Raw genomic sequence first — 17,598 nt, 5'->3', positions numbered from 1 at the left:
TACCATTTTTATCGGGGGACTTAGGGGAACGATGGATGGATGGAAATTTGTGGCTCCTCTCAGATTCCAGAACTTTCTGTCACCAAAATGAGAGGAAATAGTGTTTTTTTGGCCAAATTTTGAGGTTAGCAAAGGATTCTGGGTAACAGAACCTGGTCAGAGCCCCACAAGTCACCCCATCCTGGATTCCCCTAGGTGTCTAGTTTAAAAAAATGAACAGGTTTACTTGGTTTCTCCAAGTTCCGGCTAAGCTAAAGGCCAAAATCCACAGCTAGGCACTTTGTAAAAAACAGCTCTGTTTTCTTTGTGAAAATGTGATGTGTCCACCTTGAGTTTTGGGGCATTTACTTTCATGGGCGCTAGACCTACCCACACAAGTGAGGTACCATTTTTATTGGGAGACTTGGCGGAACGCTGGGTGGAAGGAAATTTGTGGCTCCCCTCAGATTCCATAACTTTCTGTCAACGAAATGAGAGGAAAAAGTGTTTTTTTTGCCAAATTTTCAGGTTTTTCAAAGGATTTTGGGTAACAGAACCTGGTCAGAGCCTGACAAGTCACCCTATTCTGGATTCTCATAGGTGTCTAGTTTTAAAAAATGCACAGGTTTACTATGTTTCCCCAGGTGGAAACTGAGATAGAAGCCAAAATCCACAGCTAGGCACTTTGTAAAAAACAGCTCTGTTTTCTTTGTGAAAATGTGATGTGCCACCTTGTGTTTTGGGGCATTTCCTTTCATGGGCGCTAGGCCTACCCACACAAGTGAGGTACCATTTTTATCGGGAGACTTGGCGTAACGCTGGGTGGAAATAAATTTGTGACTCCTCTCGGATTCCAGAACTTTCTGTCACCGAAATGAGAAGAAAAAGTGTTTTTTGAGCCAAATTCTGAGGTTTGCAAAGGATTCTGGGTAACAGAACCTGGTCAGCGACCCACAAGGCACCCCATCTTGGATTCCCCTAGGTGTCTAGTTTTAAAAAATGGACAGGTTTGCTAGGTTTTCCCAGGTGCCGGCTGAGCTAGAGGCCAAAATCTACAGCTGGGCACTTTGTAAAAAACAGCTCTGTTTTCTTTGTGAAAATGTGATGTGTCCATGTTGTGTTTTGGGACATTTCCTATTGTGGGCGTTAGGCCTTCCCTCACAAGTGAGGTACCATTTTTATTGGGAGACTTGGGGGAATGCTGGATGGAAGGAAATTTGTGGTTCCTCTTGGATTCCAGAACTTTCTGTCACAGAAATTAAATGAAAAAGTGTTTTTTTGGCTAAAGTTTGAGGTTTGCAAAGGATTCTGGGTAACAGAAACTGATCAGAGACCCACAAGTCACCCCATCCTGGATTTCCCTAGGTATCTGGTTTTAAAGAAAGTGCAGGTTTGCTAGGTTTCCCCAGGCGCCGGCTGAGCTAGAGTCCAAAATCCACAGCTAGGCACTTTGTAAAAAACAGCTCTGTTTTCTTTGTGAAAATGTGATGTGTCCACCTTGTGTTTTAGGGCATTTCCTTTCATGGGCGCTAGGCCTACCCACACAAGTGAGGTACCATTTTTATCGAGAGACTTGGCGGAACGCAGGGTGGAAGGAAATTTGTGGCTCCTCTCGGATTCCAGAACTTTCTGTCACTGAAATGAGAAGAAAACGTGTTTTTTGGGCCAAATTCTGAGGTTTGCAAAGGATTCTGGGTAACAGAACCTGGTCAGAGACCCACAAGGCACCCTATCTTGGATTCCCCTAGGTGTCTAGTTTTAAAAAATGCACAGGTTTGCTTGGTTTTCCCAGGTGCCGGCTTAGCTAGAGGCCAAAATCCACAGCTGGGCACTTTGTAAAAAACAGCTCTGTTTTCTTTGTGAAAATGTGATGTGTCCATGTTGTGTTTTGGGACATTTCCTTTTGCGGGCGCTAGGCCTTCCCACACAAGTGAGGTACCATTTTTATTGGGAGACTTGGGGGAATGCTGGATGGAAGGAAATTTGTGGCTCCTCTCGGATTTCAGAACTTTCTGTCACCGAAATGAGAGGAAAAAGTGTTTTTTGGGCCAACGTTTGAGGTTTGCAAAGGATTCAGGGTAACAGAATCTGATCAGAGCCCTACAAGTCACCCCATCCTGGATTCCCCTAGGTATCTAGTTTTAAGGAAAGTGCAGGTTTACTAGGTTTCCCAAGGCGCCGGCTGAGCTAGAGGCCAAAATCCACAGCTAGGCACTTTTTAAAAAACAGCTCTGTTTTCTTTGTAAAAATGTGATGTGTTCACGTTGTGTTTTGGGGAATTTCCTTTCGTGGGCGCTAGGCCTACCCACACAAGTGAGGTACCATTTTTATTGGGAGACATGGGGAAACGCTGGATGGAAGGAAATTTGTGGCTCCCCTCAGATTCCAGAACTTTGTGCCAATGAAATGAGAGGAAAAAGTGTTTTTTGGGCCAACGTTTGAGGTTTGCAAAGGATTCTGGGTAACAGAACCTGGTCAGAGCCCGACAAGTCACCCCATTCTGGATTCCCATAGGTGTCTAGTTTTAAAAAATGCACAGGTTTGCTATGTTTCCCCAGGTGCCAACTGAGATAGAGGCCAAAATCCACAGCTAGGCAATTTGTAAAAAACAGCTCTGTTTTCTTTGTAAAAATGTGATATGTCCCCGTTATGTTTTGGGTCATTCCAATTTCGGAGGCACTAGGCCTACCCACACAAGTGAGGTACCATTTTTATCGGGGGACTTAGGGGAACGATGGATGGATGGAAATTCGTGGCTCCTCTCAGATTCCAGAACTTTCTGTCACCAAAATGAAAGGAAATAGTGTTTTTTTGACAAATTTTGAGGTTAGCAAAGGATTCTGGGTAACAGAACCTGGCCAGAGCCCCACAAGTCACCCCATCCTGGATTCCCCTAGGTGTCTAGTTTAAAAAAATGAACAGGTTTACTTGGTTTCTCCAAGTTCCGGCTAAGCTAAAGGCCAAAATCCACAGCTAGGCCCTTTGTAAAAAACAGCTCTGTTTTCTTTGTGAAAATGTGATGTGTCCACCTTGAGTTTTGGGGCATTTACTTTCATGGACGCTAGACCTACCCACACAAGTGAGGTACCATTTTTATTGGGAGACTTGGCGGAACGCTGGGTGGAAGGAAATTTGTGGCTCCCCTCAGATTCCATAACTTTCTGTCAACGAAATGAGAGGAAAAAGTGTTTTTTTTGCCAAATTTTCAGGTTTTTCAAAGGATTTTGGGTAACAGAACCTGGTCAGAGCCTGACAAGTCACCCTATTCTGTTTTCCCCTAGGTGTCTAGTTTAAAAAAATGAACAGGTTTGCTAGGTTTCCCCAGGCGCCGGCTGAGCTAGAGTCCAAAATCCACAGCTAGGCACTTTGTAAAAAACAGCTCTGTTTTCTTTGTGAAAATGTGATGTGTCCACCTTGTGTTTTGGGGGCATTTCCTTTCATGGGCGCTAGGCCTACCCACACAAGTGCGGTACCATTTTTATCGAGAGACTTGGCGGAACGCAGGGTGGAAGGAAATTTGTGGCTCCTCTCGGATTCCAGAACTTTCTGTCACTGAAATGAGAAGAAAAAGTGTTTTTTGGGCCAAATTCTGAGGTTTGCAAAGGATTCTGGGTAACAGAACCTGGTCAGAGACCCACAAGGCACCCTATCTTGGATTCCCCTAGGTGTCTAGTTTTAAAAAATGCACAGGTTTGCTTGGTTTTCCCAGGTGCCGGCTGAGCTAGAGGCCAAAATCCACAGCTGGGCACTTTGTAAAAAACAGCTCTGTTTTCTGTGTGAAAATGTGATGTGTCCATGTTGTGTTTTGGGACATTTCCTTTTGCGGGCACTAGGCCTTCCCACACAAGTGAGGTTCCATTTTTATTGGGAGACTTGGGGGAATGCTGGATGGAAGGAAATTTGTGGCTCCTCTCGGATTTCAGAACTTTCTGTCACCGAAATGAGAGGAAAAAGTGTTTTTTGGGCCAACGTTTGAGGTTTGCAAAGGATTCTGGGTAACAGAATCTGATCAGAGCCCTACAAGTCACCCCATCCTGGATTCCCCTAGGTATCTAGTTTTAAGGAAAGTGCAGGTTTACTAGGTTTCCCCAGGCGCCGGCTGAGCTAGAGGCCAAAATCCACAGCTAGGCACTTTTTAAAAAACAGCTCTGTTTTCTTTGTAAAAATGTGATGTGTTCACGTTGTGTTTTGGGGAATTTCCTTTCGTGGGCGCTAGGCCTACCCACACAAGTGAGGTACCATTTTTATTGGGAGACATGGGGGAACGCTGGATGGAAGGAAATTTGTGGCTCCCCTCAGATTCCAGAACTTTGTGCCAATGAAATGAGAGGAAAAAGTATGTTTTTGGCCAAATTTTCAGGTTTTTCAAAGGATTCTGGGTAACAGCACCTGGCCAGAGCCCGACAAGTCACCCCATTTTGGATTCCCATAGGTGTCTAGTTTTAAAAAATGCGCAGGTTTGCTATGTTTTCCCAGGTGCCAACTGAGATAGAGGCCAAAATCCACGGCTAGGCACTTTGTAAAAAACAGCTCTGTTTTCTTTGTAAAAATGTGATATGTCCACGTTATGTTTTGGGGCATTCCCTTTCGGGGGCGCTAGGCCTACCCACACAAGTGAGGTACCATTTTTATCGGGAAACTTAGGGGAACGATGGATGGATGGAAATTTTTGGCTCCTCTCAGATTCCAGAACTTTCTGTCACCGAAATGTGCGGAAAAAGTGTTTTTTGGGCCAAATTTTGAGGTTAGCAAAGGATTCTGGGTAACAGAACCTGGTCAGAGCCCCACAAGTCACTCCATCCTACATTCCCCAGCTGTCTAGTTTTAAGAAATGAACCGGTTTACTTGGTTTCTCCAAGTTCCGGCTAAGCTAGAGGCCAAAATCCACAGCTAGGCACTTTGTAAAAAACAGCTCTGTTTTCTTTGTGAAAATGTGATGTGTCCACCTTGGGTTTTGGGGCATTTCCTTTCATGGGCGCTAGGCCTACCCACACAAGTGAGGTACCATTTTTATCGGGAGACTTGGCGTAATGCTGGGTGGAAGGAAATTTGTTGCTCCTCTCGGATTCCAGAACTTTCTGTCACCGAAATGAGAAGAAAAAGTGTTTGTTTGGCCAAATTCTGAGGTTTGCAAAGGATTCTGGGTAACAGAACCTGGTCAGAGTCCCACAAGTCTCCCCACCTTGGATTCCCCTAAGTGTCTAGTTTTAAAAAATGCACAGGTTTGCTAGGTTTTCGCAGGTGCCGGCTGAGCTAGAGGCCAAAATCCACAGCTGGGCACTTTGTAAAAAACAGCTCTGTTTTCTTTGTGAAAATGTGATGTGTCCATGTTGTGTTTTGGGACATCTCCTTTCGCGGGCGCTAGGCCTTCCCACACAAGTGAGGTGCCATTTTTATTGGGAGAGTTGGGGGAATGCTGGATGGAAGGAAATTTGTGGCTCCTCTCGGATTCCAGAACTTTCTGTCACTGAAATGAGAGGAAAACGTGTTTTTTTAGCCACAGTTTGAGGTTTGCAAAGGATTCTGGGTAACAGAAACTGATCAGAGTCCCACAAGTCACCCCATTCTGGATTTCCCTAGGTATCTAGTTTTAAAGAAAGTGCAGGTTTGCTAGGTTTCCCCAGGCGCTGGCTGAGCTAGAGGCCAAAATCCACAGCAAGGCACTTTTTAAAAAACAGCTCTGTTTTCTTTGTGAAAATGTGATGTGTCCACGTTGTGTTTTGGGGAATTTCCTTTCGTGGGCGCTAGGCCTACCCACACAAGTGAGGTACCATTTTTATTGGGAGACATGGGGGAACGCTGGATGGAAGGAAATTTGTGGCTCCCATCAGATTCCAGAACTTTCTGTCAACGAAATGAGAAGATAAAGTGTTTTTTTTGGCCAAATTTTCAGGTTTTTCAAAGGATTCTGGGTAACAGAACCTGGTCAGAGCCCCACAAGTCACTCCATCCTGGATTCCCCTAGGTGTCTAGTTTTAAAAAATGAACAGGTTTACTTGGTTTCTCCAAGTTCCGGCTAAGCTGGAGGTCTAAATCCACAGCTAGGCACTTTGTAAAAAACAGCTCTGTTTTCTTTGTGAAAATGTGATGTGTCCACCTTGTGTTTTGGGGCACTTCCTTTCATGGGCGCTAGGCCTACCCACACAAGTGAGGTACCATTTTTATCGAGAGACTTGACGGAACGCTGGGTGGAAGGAAATTTGTGGCTCCTCTCGGATTCTAGAACTTTCTGTCACCGAAATGAGAAGAAAATGTGTTGTTTTGGCCAAATACTGAGGTTTGCAAAGGATTCTGGGTAAGAGAACCTGGTCAAAGTCCCACAAGGCACCCCATCTTGGATTCCCCTAGGTGTCTAGTTTTAAAAAATGCACAGGTTTGCTAGGTTTTCCCAGGTGCCGGCTGAGCTAGAGGCCAAAATCCACAGCTGGGCACTTTGTAAAAAACAGCTCTGTTTTCTTTGTGAAAATTTTATGTGTCCATGTTGTGTTTTGGGACATTTCCTTTCGCGGGCGCTAGGCCTTCCCATACAAGTGAGGTACCATTTTTCTTGGGTGACTTGGGGGAATGCTGGATGAAAGGAAATTTGTGGCTCCTCTTGGATTCTAGAACTTTCTGTCACAGAAATGAGAGGAATATTTGTTTTTTTGGCCAAATTTTCATGTTTTTCAAAGGATTCTGGGTAACAGAACCTGGTCAGAGCCTGACAAGTCACCCCATCCTGGATTCCCATTGGTGTCTAGTTTTAAAAAATGCGCAGGTTTGCTATGTTTCCCCAGGTGCCAACTGAGATAGAGGCCAAAATCCACAGCTAGTCACTTTGTAAAAAACAGCTCTGTTTTCTTTGTAAAAATGTGATATGTCCTCGTTATGTTTTGGGGCATTCCCTTTCGGAGGCGCTAGGCCTACCCACACAAGTGAGGTACCATTTTTATCGGGGGACTTAGGGGAACATGGATGGATGGAAATTTGTTGCTCCTCTCAGATTCCAGAACTTTCTGTCACCGAAATGAGAGGAAATAGTGTTTTTTTGGCCAAATTTTGAGGTTAGCAAAGGATTCTGGGTAACAGAACCTGGTCAGAGCCCCACAAGTCACTCCATTCTGGATTTCCCTAGGTGTCTAGTTTAAAAAAATAAACAGGTTTACTTGGTTTCTCCAAGTTCCGGCTAATCCAGAGGCCAAAATCCACAGCTTGGCACTTTTTAAAAAACAGCTCTGTTTTCTTTGTGAAAATGTGATGTGTCCACCTTGTGTTTTGGGGTATTTCCTTTCATGGGCGCTAGGCCTACCAACACAAGTGATGTACCATTTTTATTGAGAGACTTGACGGAACGCTGGGTGGAAGGAAATTTGTGACTCCCCTCGGATTCCAGATCTTTCTGTCACCGAAATGAGAAGAAAAAGTGTTATTTTGGCCAAATATTGAGGTTTGCAAAGGATTCTGGGTAACAGAACCTGGTCAAAGTCCCACAAGGCACCCAATCTTGGATTCCCCTAGGTGTCTAGTTTTCAAAAATGCACAGGTTTGCTAATTTTTCCCAGGTGCCGGCTGAGCTAGAGGCCAAAATCCACAGCTGGGCACTTTGTAAGAAACAGCTCTGTTTTCTTTGTGAAAATTTGATGTGTCCATGTTGTGTTTTGGGACATTTCCTTTCGCGGGCGCTAGGCCTTCCCACACAAGTGAGGTACCATTTTTATTGGGAGACTTAGGGGAATGCTGGATGGAAGGAAATTTGTGGCTCCTCTTGGATTCCAGAAATTTCTGTCAACGAAATGAGAGGAAAAAGTGTTTTTTTGGCCAAAGTTTGAGGTTTGCAAAGGATTCTGGATGACAGAAACTGATCAGAGCCCCACAAGTCACCCCATCCTGGATTCCCCTAGGTATCTAGTTTTAAAGAAAGTGCAGGTTTGCTATATTTCCCCAGGCGCCGGCTGAGCTAGAGGCGAAAGTCCACAGCTAGGCACTTTTTAAAAAACAGCTCTGTTTTCTTTGTGAAAATGTGATGTGTCCACGTTGTGTTTTGAGGAATTTCCTTTCGAGGGCGCTAGGCCTACCCACACAAGTGAGGTACCATTTTTATTGGGAGACATTGGGGAACGCTGGATGGAAGGAAATTTGTGGCTCCACTCAGATTGCAGAACTTTCTGTCAACGAAATGAGAGGAAAAAGTGTTTTTTGGCCCAATTTTCAGGTTTTTCAAAGGATTCTGGGTAACAGAACCTGGTCAGAGCCCGACAAGTCACCCCATTCTGGATTCCCACAGGTGTCTAGTTTTAAAAAATGCACAGGTTTGCTATGTTTCCCAAGGTGACAACTGAGCTAGAGGCCAAAATCCACAGCTAGGCACTTTGTAAAAAACGGCTCTGTTTTCTTTGTAAAAATGTGATATGTCCTCGTTATGTTTTGGGGCATTCCCTTTCGGAGGCGCTAGGCCTACCCACACAAGTGAGGTACCATTTGTATCGGGGGACTTAGGGGAACGATGGATGGATGGAAATTTGTGGCTCCTCTCAGATTCTAGAACTTTCTGTCACCGAAATGAGAGGAATTAGTGTTTTTTTTTGCCAAATTTTGAGGTTAGCAAAGGATTCTGGGTAACAGAACCTGGTCAGAGCCCCACAAGTCACTCCATTCTGGATTCCCCTAGGTGTCTAGTTTTAAAAAATGAACAGGTTTACTTGGTTTCTTCAAGTTCCGGCTAATCCAGAGGCCAAAATCCACAGCTAGGCACTTTGTAAAAAACAGCTCTGTTTTCTTTGTGAAAATGTGATGTGTCCACCTTGTGTTTTGGGGTATTTCCTTTCATGGGCGCTAGGCCTACCCACACAAGTGAGGTACCATTTTTATCGAGAGACTTGACGGAACTCTGGGTGGAAGGAAATTTGTGGCTCCCCTCGGATTCCAGATCTTTCTGTCACCGAAATGAGAAGAAAAAGTGATGTTTTGGCCAAATACTGAGGTTTGCAAAGGATTATGGGTAACAGAACCTGGTCAAAGTCCCACAAGGCACCCCATCTTGGATTCCCCTAGGTGTCTAGTTTAAAAAAATGCACATGTTTGCTAGGTTTTCCCAGGTGCCGGCTGATCTAGAGACCAAAATCCACAGCTGGGTACTTTGTATAAAACAGCTCTGTTTTCTTTGTGAAAATTTGATGTGTCCATTTTGTGTTTTGGGGCATTTCCTTTCGCGGGCGCTAGGCCTTCCCACACAAGTGAGGTACCATTTTTATTGGGAGACTTTGGGGAATGCTGGATGGAAGGAAATTTGTGGCTCCTCTTGGATTCCAGAACTTTCTGTCACCGAAATGAGAGGAAAACGTGTTTTTTTGTCCACATTTTCAGGATTTTCAAAGGATTCTGGGTAACAGAACCTGGTCAGAGCCCGACAAGTCACCCCATCCTGGATTCCCATAGGTGTCTAGTTTTCAAAAATACACAGGTTTGCTAGGTTTTCCCAGGTGCCGGCTGAGCTAGAGGCCAAAATCCACAGCTGGGCACTTTGTAAAAAACAGCTCTGTTTTCTTTGTGAAAATTTGATGTGTCCATGTTGTGTTTTGGGACATTTCCTTTTGCGGGCGCTAGGCCTTCCCACACAAGTGAGGTACCATTTTTATCGGGAGACTTAGGGGAACGATGGATGGATGGAAATTTGTGGCTCCTCTCAGATTCCAGAACTTTCTGTCACCAAAATGAGAGGAAATAGTGTTTTTTTGGCCAAATTTTAAGGTTAGCAAAGGATTCTGGGTAACAGAACCTGGTCAGAGCCCCACAAGTCACTCCATCCTGGATTACCCTAGGTGTCTAGTTTTAAGAAATGAACAGGTTTACTTGGTTTCTCCAAGTTCCCGCTAAGCCAGAGGACAAAATACACAGCTAGGCACTTTGTAAAAAACAGCTCTGTTTTCTTTGTGAAAATGTGATGTGTCCACCTTGTGTTTTGGGGCATTTCCTTTCATGGGCGCTAGGCCTACCCACACAAGTGAGGTACCATTTTTATCGAGAGACTTGACGGAACACTGGGAGGAAGGAAATTTGTTGCTCCCCTCTGATTCCAGATCTTTCTGTCACCGAAATGAGAAGAAAAAGTGTTGTTTTGGCCAAATACTGAGGTTTGCAAAGGATTCTGGGTAACAGAACCTGGTCAAAGTCCCACAAGGCACCCCATCTTGGATTCCCCTAGGTGTCTAGTTTTAAAAAATGCACACGTTTGCTAGGTTTTCTCAGGTGCCGGCTGAGCTAGAGGCCAAAATCCACAGCTGGGCACTTTGTAAAAAACAGCTCTGTTTTCTTTGTGAAAATTTGATGTGTCCATTTTGTGTTTTGGTGCATTTCCTTTCGCGGGCGCTAGGCCTTCCCACACAAGTGAGGTACCATTTTTATTGGGAGACTTGGGGGAATGCTAGATGGAAGGAAATTTGTGGCTCCTCTTGGATTCCAGAACTTTCTGTCACCGAAATGTGAGGAAAATGTGTTTTTTTGGCCAAAGTTTGAGGTTTGCAAAGGATTCTGGGTAACAGAAACTGATCAGAGCCCCACAAGTCACCCCATCCTGGATTCCCCTAGGTGTCTAGTTTAAAAAAATGAACAGGTTTACTTGGTTTCTCCAAGTTCCGGCTAAGCTAGAGGCCAAAATCCACAGCTAGGCACTTTGTAAAAAACAGCTCTGTTTTCTTTGTGAAAATGTGATGTGTCCACCTTGTGTTTTGGGGCATTTCCTTTCATGGGCGCTAGGCCTACCCACACAAGGGAGGTACCATTTTTATCGAGAGACTTGGCGGAACGCAGGGTGGAAGGAAATTTGTGGCTCCTCTCGGATTCCAGAACTTTCTGTCACTGAAATGAGAAGAAAAAGTTTTTTTGGGCCAAATTCTGAGGTTTGCAAAGGATTCTGTGTAACAGAACCTGGTCAGAGACCCACAAGGCACCCTATCTTGGATTCCCCTAGGTGTCTAGTTTTAAAAAATGCACAGGTTTGCTAGGTTTTCCCAGATGCCGGCTGAGCTAGAGGCCAAAATCCACAGCTGGGCACTTTGTAAAAAACAGCTCTGTTTTCTTTGTGAAAATGTGATGTGTCCATGTTGTGTTTTGGGACATTTCCTTTTGCGGGCGCTAGGCCTTCCCACACAAGTGAGGTACCATTTTTATTGGGAGACTTGGGGGAATGCTGGATGGAAGGAAATTTGTGGCTCCTCTTGGATTCCAGAACTTTCTGTCACCGAAATGTGAGGAAAACGTGTTTATTTGGCCAAAGTTTGAGGTTTGCAAAGGATTCTGAGTAACAGAAACTGATCAGAGCCCCACAATTCACCCCATCCTGGATTCCCCTATGTATCTAGTTTTAAAGAAATTGCAGGTTTGCTAGGTTTCCCCAGGCGCCGGCTGAGCTAGAGGCAAAAATCCACAGCTAGGCACTTTTTTAAAAACAGCTCTGTTTTCTTTGTGAAAATGTGATGTGTCCACGTTGTGTTTTGAGGAATTTCCTTTCGAGGGCGCTAGGCCTACCCACACAAGTGAGGTACCATTTTTATTGGGAGACATGGGGGAACGCTGGATGGAAGGAAATTTGTGGCTCCCATCAGATTCCAGAACTTTCTGTCAACGAAATGAGAAGATAAAGTGTTTTTTTTGGCCAAATTTTCAGGTTTTTCAAAGGATTCTGGGTAACAGAACCTGGTCAGAGCCCCACAAGTCACTCCATCCTGGATTCCCCTAGGTGTCTAGTTTTAAAAAATGAACAGGTTTACTTGGTTTCTCCAAGTTCCGGCTAAGCTGGAGGTCTAAATCCACAGCTAGGCACTTTGTAAAAAACAGCTCTGTTTTCTTTGTGAAAATGTGATGTGTCCACCTTGTGTTTTGGGGCACTTCCTTTCATGGGCGCTAGGCCTACCCACACAAGTGAGGTACCATTTTTATCGAGAGACTTGACGGAACGCTGGGTGGAAGGAAATTTGTGGCTCCTCTCGGATTCTAGAACTTTCTGTCACCGAAATGAGAAGAAAATGTGTTGTTTTGGCCAAATACTGAGGTTTGCAAAGGATTCTGGGTAAGAGAACCTGGTCAAAGTCCCACAAGGCACCCCATCTTGGATTCCCCTAGGTGTCTAGTTTTAAAAAATGCACAGGTTTGCTAGGTTTTCCCAGGTGCCGGCTGAGCTAGAGGCCAAAATCCACAGCTGGGCACTTTGTAAAAAACAGCTCTGTTTTCTTTGTGAAAATTTTATGTGTCCATGTTGTGTTTTGGGACATTTCCTTTCGCGGGCGCTAGGCCTTCCCATACAAGTGAGGTACCATTTTTCTTGGGTGACTTGGGGGAATGCTGGATGAAAGGAAATTTGTGGCTCCTCTTGGATTCTAGAACTTTCTGTCACAGAAATGAGAGGAATATTTGTTTTTTTGGCCAAATTTTCATGTTTTTCAAAGGATTCTGGGTAACAGAACCTGGTCAGAGCCTGACAAGTCACCCCATCCTGGATTCCCATTGGTGTCTAGTTTTAAAAAATGCGCAGGTTTGCTATGTTTCCCCAGGTGCCAACTGAGATAGAGGCCAAAATCCACAGCTAGTCACTTTGTAAAAAACAGCTCTGTTTTCTTTGTAAAAATGTGATATGTCCTCGTTATGTTTTGGGGCATTCCCTTTCGGAGGCGCTAGGCCTACCCACACAAGTGAGGTACCATTTTTATCGGGGGACTTAGGGGAACATGGATGGATGGAAATTTGTGGCTCCTCTCAGATTCCAGAACTTTCTGTCACCGAAATGAGAGGAAATTGTGTTTTTTTGGCCAAATTTTGAGGTTAGCAAAGGATTCTGGGTAACAGAACCTGGTCAGAGCCCCACAAGTCACTCCATTCTGGATTTCCCTAGGTGTCTAGTTTAAAAAAATAAACAGGTTTACTTGGTTTCTCCAAGTTCCGGCTAATCCAGAGGCCAAAATCCACAGCTTGGCACTTTTTAAAAAACAGCTCTGTTTTCTTTGTGAAAATGTGATGTGTCCACCTTGTGTTTTGGGGTATTTCCTTTCATGGGCGCTAGGCCTACCAACACAAGTGATGTACCATTTTTATTGAGAGACTTGACGGAACGCTGGGTGGAAGGAAATTTGTGACTCCCCTCGGATTCCAGATCTTTCTGTCACCGAAATGAGAAGAAAAAGTGTTATTTTGGCCAAATATTGAGGTTTGCAAAGGATTCTGGGTAACAGAACCTGGTCAAAGTCCCACAAGGCACCCAATCTTGGATTCCCCTAGGTGTCTAGTTTTCAAAAATGCACAGGTTTGCTAATTTTTCCCAGGTGCCGGCTGAGCTAGAGGCCAAAATCCACAGCTGGGCACTTTGTAAGAAACAGCTCTGTTTTCTTTGTGAAAATTTGATGTGTCCATGTTGTGTTTTTGGACATTTCCTTTCGCGGGCGCTAGGCCTTCCCACACAAGTGAGGTACCATTTTTATTGGGAGACTTAGGGGAATGCTGGATGGAAGGAAATTTGTGGCTCCTCTTGGATTCCAGAAATTTCTGTCAACGAAATGAGAGGAAAAAGTGTTTTTTTGGCCAAAGTTTGAGGTTTGCAAAGGATTCTGGATGACAGAAACTGATCAGAGCCCCACAAGTCACCCCATCCTGGATTCCCCTAGGTATCTAGTTTTAAAGAAAGTGCAGGTTTGCTATATTTCCCCAGGCGCCGGCTGAGCTAGAGGCGAAAGTCCACAGCTAGGCACTTTTTAAAAAACAGCTCTGTTTTCTTTGTGAAAATGTGATGTGTCCACGTTGTGTTTTGAGGAATTTCCTTTCGAGGGCGCTAGGCCTACCCACACAAGTGAGGTACCATTTTTATTGGGAGACATTGGGGAACGCTGGATGGAAGGAAATTTGTGGCTCCACTCAGATTGCAGAACTTTCTGTCAACGAAATGAGAGGAAAAAGTGTTTTTTGGCCCAATTTTCAGGTTTTTCAAAGGATTCTGGGTAACAGAACCTGGTCAGAGCCCGACAAGTCACCCCATTCTGGATTCCCACAGGTGTCTAGTTTTAAAAAATGCACAGGTTTGCTATGTTTCCCAAGGTGCCAACTGAGCTAGAGGCCAAAATCCACAGCTAGGCACTTTGTAAAAAACGGCTCTGTTTTCTTTGTAAAAATGTGATATGTCCTCGTTATGTTTTGGGGCATTCCCTTTCGGAGGCGCTAGGCCTACCCACACAAGTGAGGTACCATTTGTATCGGGGGACTTAGGGGAACGATGGATGGATGGAAATTTGTGGCTCCTCTCAGATTCTAGAACTTTCTGTCACCGAAATGAGAGGAATTAGTGTTTTTTTTTGCCAAATTTTGAGGTTAGCAAAGGATTCTGGGTAACAGAACCTGGTCAGAGCCCCACAAGTCACTCCATTCTGGATTCCCCTAGGTGTCTAGTTTTAAAAAATGAACAGGTTTACTTGGTTTCTTCAAGTTCCGGCTAATCCAGAGGCCAAAATCCACAGCTAGGCACTTTGTAAAAAACAGCTCTGTTTTCTTTGTGAAAATGTGATGTGTCCACCTTGTGTTTTGGGGTATTTCCTTTCATGGGCGCTAGGCCTACCCACACAAGTGAGGTACCATTTTTATCGAGAGACTTGACGGAACGCTGGGTGGAAGGAAATTTGTGGCTCCCCTCGGATTCCAGATCTTTCTGTCACCGAAATGAGAAGAAAAAGTGATGTTTTGGCCAAATACTGAGGTTTGCAAAGGATTATGGGTAACAGAACCTGGTCAAAGTCCCACAAGGCACCCCATCTTGGATTCCCCTAGGTGTCTAGTTTTAAAAAATGCACATGTTTGCTAGGTTTTCCCAGGTGCCGGCTGATCTAGAGACCAAAATCCACAGCTGGGTACTTTGTATAAAACAGCTCTGTTTTCTTTGTGAAAATTTGATGTGTCCATTTTGTGTTTTGGGGCATTTCCTTTCGCGGGCGCTAGGCCTTCCCACACAAGTGAGGTACCATTTTTATTGGGAGACTTTGGGGAATGCTGGATGGAAGGAAATTTGTGGCTCCTCTTGGATTCCAGAACTTTCTGTCACCGAAATGAGAGGAAAACGTGTTTTTTTGTCCACATTTTCAGGATTTTCAAAGGATTCTGGGTAACAGAACCTGGTCAGAGCCCGACAAGTCACCCCATCCTGGATTCCCATAGGTGTCTAGTTTTCAAAAATACACAGGTTTGCTAGGTTTTCCCAGGTGCCGGCTGAGCTAGAGGCCAAAATCCACAGCTGGGCACTTTGTAAAAAACAGCTCTGTTTTCTTTGTGAAAATTTGATGTGTCCATGTTGTGTTTTGGGACATTTCCTTTTGCGGGCGCTAGGCCTTCCCACACAAGTGAGGTACCATTTTTATCGGGAGACTTAGGGGAACGATGGATGGATGGAAATTTGTGGCTCCTCTCAGATTCCAGAACTTTCTGTCACCAAAATGAGAGGAAATAGTGTTTTTTTGGCCAAATTTTAAGGTTAGCAAAGGATTCTGGGTAACAGAACCTGGTCAGAGCCCCACAAGTCACTCCATCCTGGATTACCCTAGGTGTCTAGTTTTAAGAAATGAACAGGTTTACTTGGTTTCTCCAAGTTCCCGCTAAGCCAGAGGACAAAATACACAGCTAGGCACTTTGTAAAAAACAGCTCTGTTTTCTTTGTGAAAATGTGATGTGTCCACCTTGTGTTTTGGGGCATTTCCTTTCATGGGCGCTAGGCCTACCCACACAAGTGAGGTACCATTTTTATCGAGAGACTTGACGGAACACTGGGAGGAAGGAAATTTGTTGCTCCCCTCTGATTCCAGATCTTTCTGTCACCGAAATGAGAAGAAAAAGTGTTGTTTTGGCCAAATACTGAGGTTTGCAAAGGATTCTGGGTAACAGAACCTGGTCAAAGTCCCACAAGGCACCCCATCTTGGATTCCCCTAGGTGTCTAGTTTTAAAAAATGCACACGTTTGCTAGGTTTTCTCAGGTGCCGGCTGAGCTAGAGGCCAAAATCCACAGCTGGGCACTTTGTAAAAAACAGCTCTGTTTTCTTTGTGAAAATTTGATGTGTCCATTTTGTGTTTTGGTGCATTTCCTTTCGCGGGCGCTAGGCCTTCCCACAGAAGTGAGGTACCATTTTTATTGGGAGACTTGGGGGAATGCTAGATGGAAGGAAATTTGTGGCTCCTCTCAGATTCCAGAACTTTCTGTCACCAAAATGAGAGGAAATAGTGTTTTTTTGGCCAAATTTTAAGGTTAGCAAAGGATTCTGGGTAACAGAACCTGGTCAGAGCCCCACAAGTCACTCCATCCTGGATTACCCTAGGTGTCTAGTTTTAAGAAATGAACAGGTTTACTTGGTTTCTCCAAGTTCCCGCTAAGCCAGAGGACAAAATACACAGCTAGGCACTTTGTAAAAAACAGCTCTGTTTTCTTTGTGAAAATGTGATGTGTCCACCTTGTGTTTTGGGGCATTTCCTTTCATGGGCGCTAGGCCTACCCACACAAGTGAGGTACCATTTTTATCGAGAGACTTGACGGAACACTGGGAGGAAGGAAATTTGTTGCTCCCCTCTGATTCCAGATCTTTCTGTCACCGAAATGAGAAGAAAAAGTGTTGTTTTGGCCAAATACTGAGGTTTGCAAAGGATTCTGGGTAACAGAACCTGGTCAAAGTCCCACAAGGCACCCCATCTTGGATTCCCCTAGGTGTCTAGTTTTAAAAAATGCACACGTTTGCTAGGTTTTCTCAGGTGCCGGCTGAGCTAGAGGCCAAAATCCACAGCTGGGCACTTTGTAAAAAACAGCTCTGTTTTCTTTGTGAAAATTTGATGTGTCCATTTTGTGTTTTGGTGCATTTCCTTTCGCGGGCGCTAGGCCTTCCCACACAAGTGAGGTACCATTTTTATTGGGAGACTTGGGGGAATGCTAGATGGAAGGAAATTTGTGGCTCCTCTTGGATTCCAGAACTTTCTGTCACCGAAATGTGAGGAAAATGTGTTTTTTTGGCCAAAGTTTGAGGTTTGCAAAGGATTCTGGGTAACAGAAACTGATCAGAGCCCCACAAGTCACCCCATCCTGGATTCCCCTAGGTGTCTAGTTTAAAAAAATGAACAGGTTTACTTGGTTTCTCCAAGTTCCGGCTAAGCTAGAGGCCAAAATCCACAGCTAGGCACTTTGTAAAAAACAGCTCTGTTTTCTTTGTGAAAATGTGATGTGTCCACCTTGTGTTTTGGGGCATTTCCTTTCATGGGCGCTAGGCCTACCCACACAAGGGAGGTACCATTTTTATCGAGAGACTTGGCGGAACGCAGGGTGGAAGGAAATTTGTGGCTCCTCTCGGATTCCAGAACTTTCTGTCACTGAAATGAGAAGAAAAAGTTTTTTTGGGCCAAATTCTGAGGTTTGCAAAGGATTCTGTGTAACAGAACCTGGTCAGAGACCCACAAGGCACACTATCTTGGATTCCCCTAGGTGTCTAGTTTTAATAAATGCACAGGTTTGCTAGGTTTTCCCAGATGCCGGCTGAGCTAGAGGCCAAAATCCACAGCTGGGCACTTTGTAAAAAACAGCTCTGTTTTCTTTGTGAAAATGTGATGTGTCCATGTTGTGTTTTGGGACATTTCCTTTTGCG

The sequence above is a fragment of the Pleurodeles waltl genome, chromosome 2_2 (genome assembly GCF_031143425.1).
Source record: "Pleurodeles waltl isolate 20211129_DDA chromosome 2_2, aPleWal1.hap1.20221129, whole genome shotgun sequence".
Taxonomy (NCBI): domain Eukaryota; kingdom Metazoa; phylum Chordata; class Amphibia; order Caudata; family Salamandridae; genus Pleurodeles; species Pleurodeles waltl.
Note: the sequence above shows the minus strand (reverse complement) of the source record.